This window comes from Natator depressus, chromosome 2 (genome assembly GCF_965152275.1).
Source record: "Natator depressus isolate rNatDep1 chromosome 2, rNatDep2.hap1, whole genome shotgun sequence".
NCBI lineage: Eukaryota > Metazoa > Chordata > Testudines > Cheloniidae > Natator > Natator depressus.
The window spans coordinates 177,232,725-177,247,311 of NC_134235.1; the positions used below are offsets into that span (position 1 = coordinate 177,232,725).

General features: G+C 44.4%; 1 protein-coding gene and 1 pseudogene across 6 annotated transcripts in view; both read right to left on the reverse strand.

The window, feature by feature from the left end:
- Positions 1 to 14,587, reverse strand: part of BBS9 (Bardet-Biedl syndrome 9) — a 432,945-nt gene that overhangs the window by 39,392 nt on the left and 378,966 nt on the right. The gene's annotated exons all lie outside the window — the stretch shown is intronic.
- On the reverse strand, positions 2,140 to 3,467 carry LOC141983489 (uncharacterized; annotated as a pseudogene).

Here is a 14,587-nt window from a genome sequence, read left to right on the forward strand (position 1 = left end):
CCCTGGGAGCAAGTGATATCAGAGGAACAGTGAACAAGATGAAAAGAATACTACTGGAGGCTGTGAACACTCACCTCCCTGTTCCTTGGATAGTGACTCCTGCTTCTGGGGTAGCTGACCCATTTCAAATATGTCCCTGGAAGCGAGCTGCCGCCACTGGTGCGAGTTGGCAGCTGGGGTCACTCAGGAGTTGTCTACACTACGAAATTAGGTCGAATTTATTAAAGTCAACCTGTAGCCTCCGATTTAACAAAATTGATGGTGTATGTCCCCACTATGCACATTCCGTCGGTGGAGGGCATCCCCACTACCGTGGATAGCATCGACTCACGGACTGATGCATTGTGGGCAGCTATCCCATCGTTCCTGCTGCCAACTGGAATTCTGGGTTAGGCTCCCAATGCCTGATGGGACAAAAACATTTTCGTGAGGTGTTTTGGATTCATATTGTCAGCCTCTCATGATGCACTTGGCTCCTCCCTCCCTCCCTCCCTTCCTGAAAGCAACAGCAAACAATCATTTCTGTGCCTAAGCCTGGGTTACTCATGCAGACACCACAGCACAGCAAGCATGGATCCCGCTCAGCTGTACGCTGTTGTTGTGAGCGTGACAAACACCTCGCGCATCATCCTGGAGTATTTGCAGAGCCTACCCAGGAGCAGCCGCATGGAAGAATGTGATGCTACGCAAATAGCTGTACTGGAAGCCATGGAACAGAGCAATTTGCACATACTGGCAGTGGCAGCTGGGTTTGTTGACACTGTGGAATGCTGCTTCTGGGTCAGGGAAACAAGCACAGACTGGTGGGACCACACCATGATGCAGGTATGGGATGAGGAGCAGTGGCTGCATAACTTTTGAATGCATAAGGCCACTTTCATGGAACTTTGCGAATTGCTTTCCCTAGCCCCGAAGCGCAGAAATACCAAAATGAGACCTTCTCTGACAGTTGAGAAGCGAGTGGCGATAGCCCTGTGGAAGCTTGCAACACCAAATTGCTGCTGGTCAGTCGGGAATCAGTTTGGAGTGGGTAAATCTACCGTGAGAGCTGCTGTGATCCAAGTAGCCAGGGCAATCAATTCACTTCTGCTAAGAAGGGTAGTGACTCTGAGAAATGTGCAGGACATACTGGATGGCTTTGCCATGATGAGGTTCCCTAACTGTGGTGGGGCGATAGACAGAATGCACATCCCTATCTTGGCACCAGACCACCTTGCCAAAGAGTACATAAAACCAGAAGGGCTACTTCTCAATGGTGTTGCAGGCGCTAGTGGATAACAGGGGCCGTTCCACCAACATCAACATGGGATGGTCAGAAAAGGTACATGACGCTCGCATCTTTAGGAACTCTGGTCTCTTCAGAAAGCTGCAAGAAGGAACTTTCTTCCCAACCAGAAAATTACTGTTGGTGATGTTGAAATGCCAATAATTATCCTCGGGGACCCAGCCTACCCCTTGCTCCCGGGCTCATAAAGCTGTACACCAGCATCCTGGACAGCAGTAAGGAGCAGTTCAACCATAGGCTGAGCAAGTGCAGAATGGTGGTAGAACGTGCCTTTGGATGTCTAAAGGGATGCTGGCACAGTTTACTCACTAGGTTAGACCTCAGCAAAAGCAATATTCCTATTGTTGTTGCTGCTTGCTGTGTTCTACATAATATCTGTGAAAGTAAGGGGGAAAAGTTTCTGGTGGGGTGGGGGGCTGAAGCAGGTTGCCTGGCTGCCAATTATGAGCAGCCAGACACCAAGGCAATAAGAAGAGCACATCGAGGCGCATTACGTCTCTGAGAGGCTTTGAAAACCAGTTTCATGAATGATCCAACACTGATGTGACAGTTCTGTGTGTTGTTCCTTACTAACCTGCCCCCTTTTTTGCATGCACTGCCCTGTAAACTAAAGCCTCACCAACCACAGTGTGCACAGTGAATAAAGAGCCTCTTGTACTCAATGCATGCATTTTTATTATGCTAACACACACTGAACAGAGACAGCAATGAATAGCAATGATAACCAGATAAGGGCCTGATAACACAGGGAGCGAAGAGCAAGGACACATAGCTTATTACAATTGCACTGTCTAGCAATCAAAGCTGGGGGAATAAGAGCTTTCTGCTCCATGAACCATCCCCTGGAGTTGAGTTCAAGGGATACCGAAGCTTCCCCCCCCCCCCCCGCGCATTCTAGAACGTCTGGGAGAGGAGGATATGGAACTTGGTGAGGAGGGTAGCTGGTTCATCACAGGGTGCACAGGGACTCTAAGGTCTAGCTGCCTTTCCTGTACCTCAACCAGATGCCTCAACATGTCTGTTTTCTCCCCCATAAGCCGCAACATCTTCTCTTGCATGTTACGCTCTTGTTCCCTGCTTGCTTTCCTGCCCTCTTAAGAGCGCATGCTCTCTGTGAGCCTCCATGCAATCAGCTGGGCCCTGTCAGCCTCAGAGGAACGCATCAAATCACAGAACATGTCTTCCTTTGTCCACTTTTTTCGCCTTCTAATCTGGGACAGTCTTTGTGCTGGAGTGGAGGAAGCACCCAGAGAAAATGTTGCAGCTGCAAGGAAAAGCCTACATTGTTGAAAACAAAATGTTAACTGTTGCAATGAATGAAACAATTCACAGCAGTAAATACATTCCCTGAGGTACTCGGCCAAATTTTGTGTTTTATAAGAAGAGCCTGCCAGTAAGGTACAACACATGGCAGAGTGCGAGGCCACAGATTTCAGTCTGCAGGCAGGCACGGTAAGCACACATGAAAGGGTAGGCAGTGTGAGGGCACATCCGGGAACATTTTTTAGTGTGGCAACCCTTGGCACATGAACAGGCTTTTCCGGGGAGCACCCTTTGCGTGGCTGCACTGGCCGCCACTGTATCCCAATTGTTTACCTCAAATTAAACATGAACCACAATTGCATTTAACCCCTGTAGCGTTATTACAAGCGTGCACTCACCAGAAGTGCCTTCCCCGCCATCACAGTCCAGCACCAGGGGGTCCTGGGAAAGGATTGGCTCCAGAGTTAGGAAAAGGTCCTGGCTGTCAGGGAGAATGGATCCTCTGCTTGCCTACTGCGCATTCTCCTCCTCAGCATCATCAACAATGCCCTCCTTGTTGTTTCCTGTGGCCGCCCAGGTCCCCCGGGGAGAGTGTTGGGGTACTGGTGGGGTCCCCGCCTAGAATTACATGCAGCTGCTCATAGAAACAGCATGTCTGTGGCTCAGCACCAGAACAACTGTTCACCTCCCTTGTCTTCTGGTATGCTTGCCTGAGCTCCTTTATTTTCACATGGCACTGCTGTGTGTCCCTGGTGTAGCCTTTTTCCCCCTGTGGCCTGTGTGATTTTGGCATAGAGTCAGCATTTCTTCTGCTGGTTCAGAGCTCTGCCTGCACAGACTCCTCTCCCCACACAGCAGTCAGATCCAGTGTCTCCTGTATGCTTCACCCTGGAGCGCATTTGCGTACCTGGGCAGCCATGGTCAGCTGTGGTGGTGAGCTCTCCACGCTGGTCAAATGAAATTCAAAAGTTCCCAGGGCTTTCCCTGTTTACCCGGCTGAAGTGCAGTGGAGCTGAAAGTGCTATCCAGAACGGACACATTGGAACACTCTGGGACACCTCCCAGAGGCCAAACAAGTCGAAATGCATTGTGCTGTGTCTACACTATCCCTAATTCAACCCAGGAAGGTCGAATCTAGTGCTACTGCTCTCATTGAGGTGGAGTACAGGCATTGATTTTAAAAGCCCTGTAGGTCGGTAGGAAGGGTTCTGTAGTGTAGACACGCACGTTCTAAATTCAGCCTAATGCAGGGAATGTCAATCTAACAATGTAGTGAAGACCAGCCCTCTGTGTCCACAGAATGCTTTCCTAGCTGGGCTGGAGCAGGAGGAAGGCAAAAGAGCTTTCCTCACCTCACTACTCCCTAGCCTGGAATCTTACTGAGGATTCAGTGCCTTTTACAAGCCTTCCACAGCAGTGTTTTAGCGATCAATGGTGGCGGCACATAGGGACAGGCTTCCAGGACCTCTAGCTGGATTTGAGGGGGATAAACTGTATATTCCCCTCCCTATTCTGTGAATGACTTCTGATACAGCAGCTATCATATAACACAGAGAAAAATAGCAGCTCAAGAAGTCTGTTTGGAGTGCACCACGCTACAAATATTTTCTAGGACAGATGGAGGCTATAGGAAACAAACCACACATTCTAGCACCCCTAAGGCTGCTACAACTCACAACAACAGCCAGGCAAGTCTCCACGCAGTCCCAGAGTCCATGGAACAGAAAGGTGGCTTAAAGCCCATTGACCACCACTGCCTTCCCCCTGCCCCACCAAGTCTATTTAAATAGTCTGCTGATTCTGTTAAAATTTGATACAAATTCTACTAGTTTATTTATTTTCAATTAGGCATTTAATTTAATTAATTCACAAAAGGATTATTCCATTCCCACTTGGAGAGTTCACAATGACTATATATACCCTATTAGAAAACCCCTGTTTTGGTGGTGAGGAAGAAAAAGATATGTATGTCGTCCTCCCACCCCGCAAACACACCCCAAAAAAGGGGTAGGGGTTCTGTTCGAAATATAAACTTGATTCCAAGGTGACAGTTCACCTCCCCCTAAATCCAGATATGTTTTTTCTAGAAAGCCTACCAAATTGCAAAGAGTTTAGAATTATATACAAAATATAAAAATATGACAAAAAGGGAAGCTTTCATCTCTCATGGAAGCAAGGGCTGTTTTTGTTGATACATATGGAAAAAATTAGGCCCAATTATATGTTGTGCTTTGGCACTGGGGTTCCAACTTCACCACACGCTTACTTTTTTCCACAGAGATACCATTACAGCCAATTCCACTCTTGAACATTTGAACTCAAACTTTGTAACACAGGCATTTTTGTTATTAGATTACTTGTGCCCTCAATGACATGCTCTGTGTTACAGTTGTACTGTATTTAGAGGTTACAACAGGGTGATCTGTATGGATACTCAAAACAACATCATAAACAAAATATATTTTTGAATAAAACAACCTACTGTAGCATAAGCTTGTTTTATCATGCATTTCTTTATGCTTCTTGTCCAAAAAAATTCACTCAAATGGTATTGGTACTGAATGAATGAATGAATAAAAAGATGCTCATTATATTCTTTACTACAGTGAAGACATTTCTTCCTTATAAGATAAACAAAGTTCACATGAATGAGACCAGTCTGGATTTTGAGTTTTATAAAACATCTGAAAAAGCAGCCATATGACTGAAATAAATGACATAGCTAGCCCTACAGGCTGGAAATCCTGGCAACTGATAAAAGAGGAGAACCTCCAGTCTTTCTGCACTAACATACTGTAGCTCTACATAAGAATACAGATTTATTTCTCCTGGGCCGCACATGGGCTAGATATCCTACACTTGAACATGGCCACAGGATACTGAGCTAGGATATCATTATATCTCACACAAGTAGATAGGACGCTCCCACAAACTTACTCCACTCAGCCCAGATGATGTGTTCATATTTAATCCACAGGAATGGCATACCCTCAACCCGAGATTGAAAAAATGACAATCCTCTAATTAATTCCCTGCACACACCCGCTCCATTGGAAGGTGCAGACTCTTTTCCCTGATACTGAGACAACCAAGTCCAATGGCTAAAGCCATACATTGCAATCCTAATAACAAATAATATTAGCATTTATCCTGAAGACACAAATAAAAAGTCCATATAACTCCACACAGACAGTTGGGCCTATGCATACAACATGATATATTAGATACAGTCAGACATGTTCCCTGCCCCAAAGAGCTTATGATCTAAGAGAGGTAAGAGAAGGCATGGAACAATAGATAAGGAGAAGAAGGATGTGGGGAATTATTGAGGAGAAGCTTTAGGAGATATTTAAAGGAGGAAAGAGGGTGATTGGCAGACAAGCAGCAACAGAATATTTCTGGTATTGGGGGCATAAGTGCAAAAGAGAGACAAGGGGATGGGTAAGGTCAGATGATTAGGAAGAACCTCAAGAGTGAGGGTGGGTGAAGTGGAAAGCGACAGCAGACATGTAGATGGGTGCAATATAAGGTAGAAACTTAAAAGTGGAGGACAGAGAGACTGACTGTGGTAACAGACAGGAACATAATAATGGGATTCAAGGAGGTAGGATGGGACGATGTTGTCAGAGTGATGGGAGAGCAAAATTGTGTCAGAAACAGTTTGTAAGTGGGGAGAGGTGATAAGAGGGAGGCCAGAGACAGTCATCAGAGTCAAGTTAATAAGATAAGAATGTGGATAAAGTGAGCTGTAGCTCACGAAAGCTTATGCTCAAATAAATTGGTTAGTCTCTAAGGTGCCACAAGTACTCCTTTTAATTTTAGCACTGTAGATCATGAAGAAAAGAGGAGATTTAGGTGATGTTATAGAGAAAAAAAGTATTGGAACTTAACAAGATAAGGACAAGAGAGCAGAAGAGGAGAGAGAGACTGAGATTGAGAGTCTGGGAGACAAGAAGAATATGAAGCTGCCACCACCCGCTGCTGGCTTTTGAAAGGATAACTGACAGTGCTCCAAACCAATCCACATGCTCAGTAGAGTTTAGCAGGACTAGTCAATGGCAGCCCAGGTCCTCCAAATGAGTAAAAAAAAGTTTCACTAGATATTTTTCCTCATTACAACAGAGAATACTAACGCATAACTATCTCAAGAATTAACACCGATCTCATTTTGCTCATACACTATGGAACGTATGTGATTGGCCAGAGCTGCACGTTTCAGATTTGAATTGAGATACACATTTCCCCAAATCTTAGGAGTGTGCAGATCTGGGGTTTGGTTGGACCTATCTATAGTCTGGTGGAGGAATGAAATGCCTCCTCAGGAAAGTCAGCCAGCCAGTCAACCAACCCATCTGTCCTGCCACATCTTGATACATGATGTCAGATATGATGTCTATCCAACTGCCATATTCTATGAATAATTGGTTCTGCCTGTGCTCAGAAAAGAATGAACGTTATACACAGAGAATATGGAGCAGAGAGAGCCAGTGAAAAACAAATACAAATGGCAAGGAAGAAATATTCTAATGGAAATACACATGGCATACCGTGAATGCCATGCAGTTGAACTCTCCTCACTTTTAGGGGAGGGCTTGTGGGGGTTCCTCTTTTACACATAGATAGCAAAGGCTGCCTTTCGACTAGAAAACATTTTTTTTAAACTGAATCACCTGTGAGGAATAATATATACAAAAATTACAGGAAAAAGACTCAGACCAGTTTTGTGAATATTTCAAACCTCCAAAAATACTTCAAGAAATGTGCAAAATCTAGAGCCTCTCAAGGTTCACTAGGTTGTTTTGTTTACTAATCTTTACAGCACACTTTTCAAATAAGTATTAGCAAACTTAGATGTGAATAGGGTTATTCCCTCTGTTTCCAAGCCTACATGATACAGGCTATGGCTAAGTGTGCACCGATGCAACCACGCCGCGGTAAGCTCTCTAATGTAGCCACTCTAAGCTGATGGGAGAGGGCTCTCCCATCAACTTAATTAATCCAGGAGCAGTGGTAGCAATTTCGGTAGGAGAAGCTCTCCCACTGATAGCTCTGTTGACACCAGGTTGAGCGACATAAGTTATACCGACATAAATGGTAGTATAGACATAGCCACAGAGGCTGAAAAACACCTGCTCCTGGAGCTCATGTGAGATTACACGTTAGTCATTCAAGCACAATCCTTTCCTTTGAAAACTAACAGAGACCTGAAATGTCAATGTAAATTATAAAAAATGATTAAGCGGAATATGAATTCAAATTGCTTACATCAAATATATTTCAAAATATCTTGAAGAGACCAAAGATGCTTCTGTGAATACAGTGTTCTGTCCTTTCCTGTCTCTCAAAGGAAAATATATGCAATATCTATGATCTTGATAGTATGGATAATATCATGTTTGTCTGGAGGTTGCAAAATTATTATGCTATTCAGTTCGTTGGATGGAGCAACATAGCGTTCACTTTTTAGAGTAATAAACCTATCAGGTTGATGCTATATTCAGACCTCATCTGTAAGTAAAACAGGCCTTGATAAACTGATAAAGATATGAATCAGTAATTTCACTCTGTGAAAGAGCTGAGCGCTTGTATTAAAAAACTGCACAGTGAATCAGAAGATCGGAATTTTAAACAAGAGATAGATAACCAAAACTATAGCAACTGACTTCTCACAACTCGATATATAAAGCTTCAATGCCACAGAATTTGTTATCCTAAATAAACAATAGAAAAAAATATATAAATTCCAAAAGAACTGCATCAAAAACAAACAATTATCACGATGATAAACCCATTAGCAGAACAAAATCCGATAATGGGTGAGTGCACTGAAATTGAAACACTACTAACTGCCAATGTTATACTTTGTTTTAAAGGGCTACCAATTTTTTCCAATACAAAACTGAAAGAAATACACAATTATGTGCAAATGTACACTTTTCTATTATTCAGAAATAGGATGGTACAGTAATAACTTAAAAAAATACTGATAACACTTTCACCTTATAATTAAATTAAGACAATGATTTTATATGGATAGCATTTTTAGAAACGTACATAACTGGCTGTTGATTTAGCAGTATTTACAATTTTTAATGTCATTTTAAACTGGTCCCTAAGATAGTTAACTAACTGTCATTCATGACAAACTGAGAGACTAAGATCATTAATGTTCTGATTATACTTAAGCACATGCCTAACTTAAAGCCTGTGATTAGTCCCTTTGACTTCAATCATGCTTGAATTTAGGCATGTGCTGAAGTCCCTTGCTGAACTGTGCCCTATAATACTGGAGGGTCGGGGGGGGGGGCAGAACCTATCTACAAGTCCTCTGTGCTGGCATATTTTAAAATGGAAATTCAGTGGAATACCCTCTGTACAGTGAGAAATGCCTCCATAGGAAGGTTAGATTTTAAGGCTTGAAGACTGTAAACGTTTTCCTCTGGAATTAAACAGAAGGTTGTCTACTCTCTTATTTACACTTATATTAAAGTCTCAATAAGTCCCAACTCCCATAGAAGTCAATGGGAAAGTGCCCTTTGGTTTTAATGGGAGTTGGATCAGCCCCTAAGAGAACAATTCACTGTACTCCTGTTCTTTCTTTCCATACTCCTTGGTGTCTCCAGACAGAATTATGTGGGCCTGTAGCAAAGTTGCTGCTCCAACACACTCCCTTATCGCTGAATGTGGCGTTGCAGCACTTTCACCCTAGGCCTGGTCTACACTACAAAGCTAGGTTGACATAAGTCGCCTTGCATTGACCTATCTGTGCATGTGTTTACACTCAAATTTATCTGTAACGTAAGTGCCCCATTGCAATGACGCAGTAACACCACCTCACTGAACAGCGCTGAACTGGGATCAACTTACTGAAGTCAATGCAGCATGGAGTATAGACACTCTGTGACCTATGTCAACCCTAACAATCTTCCAGAAGGTGTCCCACAATGTCCAATAGTGACACTATGGTCCCAATTATGAAGGGATCATGGAAAATAGAAGCCACCCTCTTTCCTCTCCTTTAGCTGCCTTTTCCTGATTTCCCAGGTTGGTGAGCGCACCTAGCATCTCTCCCTTGTGTGCAACTGGTCAACTGACCATGCCAGTTCCATGCACTAGACACGCTCCTGTCTGGAGCAAATCGAAAGTATTGGATCACCTGGACCAATGGGGAAAAGAGGCTGTGGAAGTACAGTTATGGACCAGTTGTAGGAATGTGGGCATCTATGAAGAGACTGCATAGGGGATGCAGGAATACAACAGGGATCAGTAGCACTGCATGAAAGCAAAGGAACTGTGGTAGGCATATGACGACAGAGCGCAACCGTAGATCTCCCAGAGAATACCGTGGATACCTCCTAGGAGCCAAAGACACAGAACTCTGTCATGAACAGTGGGCAGGGTGGGACATGCAGCAGGGGGCAGCTATGCCGAGAGCCAGAATCTTTTTCAGACTCTGCTGCAGTCTAGCCAGTCCCACCAGACAAGCATGGATGAGCCCGCTGAAGGGAAAGAAACTGAAGGTAAGCGTGTATATACATTTTTCCTTACAATGTTTAAATATAAAGACAGTGCCCAGCCTAGCCTCAAGTTAGCAAGACAGAGATAATAACTTTTCATTGTTTTACTCAGATGAGAAGGGATACCAGTACAGAGGTACAGTTGTTATCCCTTTTCATTACCCTATAGTGGTGGGAGTAGAAGAAATGGAGAACAGTTTGTTTATGTACATAGATGTCCCTTGTATCCTCCTGAGAGATTGCAATGAAACTTTCATGAGATACTCCACAGTTGTCTCCCAAAGGTTTCTAGGGATGGCTGCTTTATTTCATTCTCTGCAGTAGGACACCTTCCCACTCCACTCAGTCAGGCACAATTGCAGTGAACAGGCTAGTGTCATGCGGGCCAGGTGGCTTTGGGACATCATCAGCAGCTGTGCTCTATGTGACTTTGTGACCCTCAGGAGTGAAATATCAGCTAAAATCACCACCATCTGTGGAAAATAGTACTCAGGACTTGTCTACACTTAAAATGCTACAGTGGCACAGCTGCTGCTACACCACAGTAGTGCTTCAGTGTAGACACTACCTATGCTGACAGGAGGAATTCTCCCATCAGTATAGGTACTCCACCTCCCAGAGAGGTGGTAGCTAGATCGATGGAAAAATTCTTCCATCAACCTAGAGCCATCTACAAGGCTTAACTACATTGCTCTGGGGTGTGGACTCCAAAACTGGAGCATCAATAAGCATGTCTTATTTAAAACCCTAATCAGAATAAGGGAAGGGAGTTTGGAAAATTCTCTTTTGCTCTCCGTTTTAACTGTAAACAGAATGATAAATTTGTCTGTTTTATCTGTAGATGCTGCCATTATGGCCTTGACGGGTCCCCCCTCCACACTCACAGAATGTGTGACCCTGATGAAAATGAGAAAGAAGTGGATTAGGGACGACTTGTTCAGCAAGATCCTACGAGTCCATGCTTCATTGGACCATGAACAGAGGGTGAATATGGCAGACCACCTGGAAAAGGCGAGAGTGGACTGGGGAAAGGCCCAGGAGTCCCAGCAAGAAAAAAAGAGCAAGTTGCACCTGGACATAATGGGGCTTCTCAGGAAGCAAACACAAATACTGCACATTCTTGTGGACCTACAGGTCCAACAGTCATAGGCTCACTCCCTTTGCAGTCAATGGAGAACTCCCTTTTAACAGCTCTCTACGCACTGCAATATTCTGTGACATCGTGGGCTGCAACCTGATCCCTACCACTCCACATCTGTAATGACAGTAAAGACAACTGCAGCTTCACTTACACTGAGCTGTAAGAGCCACAGATGATGTATGTATAGCCAAAATGGACTGAAATTGACAGGAATGTTTTCTTCTTTTCTAATTTTAAAGTTCTGTTCTGTTAGTTTATTTTAGAAGTTTGTCTTGTATTTTTAATTGCACTTTTTGGATTGCTTTTGGTATGCAATAAATTTCTATTTTTTGGAAATAAATTCATCTTTATTACTTCATAACACATACCTCAGAATGCTTAGTGATACTCAAAATGCCTACTACCTTAACTGTATAGGACCACAGAACTCATAGGTTCAGTGAAAAACACTGTGTAATAAGTATAAATGTACACCAAACACCACTCAATTCCTACAGACCCCTAAACTTCAGGGCTCGGTAGAGCACAGTCCACCATACCACATTACTATGGCTAACCATTAAAGTGCTCTTTCAAGGCTTCCCTCAGTCATATAGATCCACATAGAGCTCTTCTAATGGCCCTTGTGCCTGACTTCAAACTCAGAAGACAGCCACTCCACTCCTGCCCTCCACCCCAGTGGCAACTTTCTCCCCTTTGTGTCACAGATATTATGCAGGGCTCAATAGGGAACTATAACCACTGGGATGTTTTTCTCACTGAGATTCAATCTTGAAAGTAAACAGCACCAGCATCCCTTTAATCTACCAAAAGCACATCCAGCTCTCATTCAGCACCTGTTTAGGCAGTAGTCTTTCCTTGGTGTTGTCAAGGAGACCAGTGCATGTCTTCATGAGACAAGGGAGCAAGGGGTAGGCTGGGTCCCCCTGGATCACTACTGGCTTTTCAGCTTCACCAATGGTGATCTGCCAGTTGGGAGATATTGTCCCTGCTTGCAGCTTTCTGAACAGTCCTGTGCTCTTGGATATGTCAGTGTCATGCATCTTCCCTGACTAGCCAGCACTGATACTGGTGAAGCGTCCTGGTGATCCACCAACACTTGCATAACCATAGAAAAGTAGCCTTTTTGGTTGATGTACTTTGTGACAAGATGGGTTGGTGTCAAAATAGGGATATGTATGTTGTCTATCACCCACCGCAGTTTGGGAACCCCATTGCTGCAAATCCATCCACTACTTTCTGCACATTGCCGAGAGTCAATGTTCTGCATAGCAGGACACAATTAATGGCCCTACAAATTTGCATGGAAACAGCCCCTTCTGTGGATTTTCCAACTCTGAAATAATTTTACACTGACCAGTAGAAAACCAGCATGGCAAATTTCCAGAGTGTGATCACCACTCGCTTCTCAAGTGTCAGTGCAGCTCTTATTCCAGTGTCCCTTGCATCAGAGGGCTGGGGAAAGCTTGGCATACAGATCCAGGAATGTGGCCTTTTTGCATCCAAAAGTTCTGCTGCTCCTGTTGATCGTCCCAAACCTGCATTATGATGCAATCCCACAAGTCAATGCTCATTTTTCAGGCCCAGAAGCGGTGCTTTGCCATCTGCAGCTGTTCCAAGAATTCAACCAACAATCTTGAACTGGTTTTCACAATATCAGGATCAAATAAATCATCATGTCTTCCATTGTTCTGGTTCTTCCTGAGGCTCTGCAAATACTGGAAGATCATTTGTCCCGTGTTTGCAACACTCAAGACAATACGGAAGAGCCCTGCAGGCTTCATGCTTCTGTTACAGATGGAGAACAGCAAAAAGTGCCATGTGGGTTTGTGGGATTTAAAAAAAAGCATCATGGATGGAGAAAGTTGCATGATGGGAACTTGACCCCTTGCTTCCAGCCATGTCTGAGTGACTTGTTTCTGCCCCACAGTGCATTGCAAAAATTTCCCAAAAGGCACTGTGCTGGGCAGAGGGGAGTGGCACACTGGGATACCTTCCTCTGGTACACTGCACTTTGCATCCTGTTGTGTACCTGCAGCGCCAACACATGTGGTCAAATATGCACACACAGGAACAACAGACTAACTGCAACAGCTTTACTCCGACATAACTTGCATCGACCACAGCCTGTAGTGTAGATATGGCCTCAGTTTCCCCCACTGTTCTTTGGCCAAGTCCGTCCATAAGAGTGTCCTGGCCCTCCAGCCAGACCACTCTGCAGAATCCCACCCCTTCTGGGGCCACCAAGTCCTTTTTCCTATATCCAACAGAAACGTATATAAACCAAACTTCCAGCCTAACTGGGTTCAGCTGGCGCCACCTCATTGCAGCATGCCTCTGCTGCTCTAGGCTGTCCTCCTTTCTTACCACAGGCTTCTGTGGGGACCAACCCCACAGACCAGCACACTCTTCCTCTCACTCAGGGTTTCAGGCAAGCTACAGCGCCTCAAAGCCCCTATCTCCAGTCAAGCACCCAGCTCACCTCTGCTCTTCCCATCCTTCTTTCAGGCTGCTGCTCTCTACCTCCTCTCCTCTGGGTCTCCTCCTCCTGACTGGGATCACCCAGTTTTTAATGCAAAATATCCTTGCTCTCCCACAGCTGGGCTTTATTTTTAATTAGGCCAAGCCCACCCTCCAGGCAGGTTAATTGGCCTTAAGTTCATATCAACCTCTTTCCAGCACGTGTGGACTAAACACCAAATCACGGGGCCATATTTTCGAAGAAACTACAGTTTATGCACATAAAGTCTGTACAGTATTTGCAAATACAAATTGGGTGTTAGACATGCAGTAATATATGACACTTGAATATGCACAGCTAGGACCCTTTAGGTTGAAATTATTGCCTAGTGGCTCAATAAAGTGACTGACAGTAAGATACAGAGTCGATCTTTGACCTTTTAAAGGCTACTTTGTGCCACTTTGGTAATAAAATCAGCTTGAGTAGCAGGTGGATGATTCCCTGCGTGAAAAGGAATCCTCTGGCAGTGTAAGGCCAGCACACTGGCTTCTGCATGTCTATCCATGCCATCCCCTGTCATGAGGAGGGAGTGGGATTTGCTGGGGGGAAAAGGATATGGCTGAAGTGTCCCTAAGGGGGCTGCTGCTGCAACAGCCTTTAGGGTCAAGGTCAGCTGTATGTAAATGGGAGCTGCCCTAAGGGAAGTGATTCTGGGCACCAAAAATTACTGACGAGCTAAGAGGATAACATCAGTGGCTGGCAACCCAGGTAAGTAATAAACACACTGTACATGCATTTGGGAGTTTTGCTTAGGTAAATAAAGACAAAGTAAAAATTTCAGGATTTGGTCCACTGACTGGATTCAAGGGCAATAGCAGTCAAATATTACCCACGGGTTTAAACACTTCTCTGAGAACATG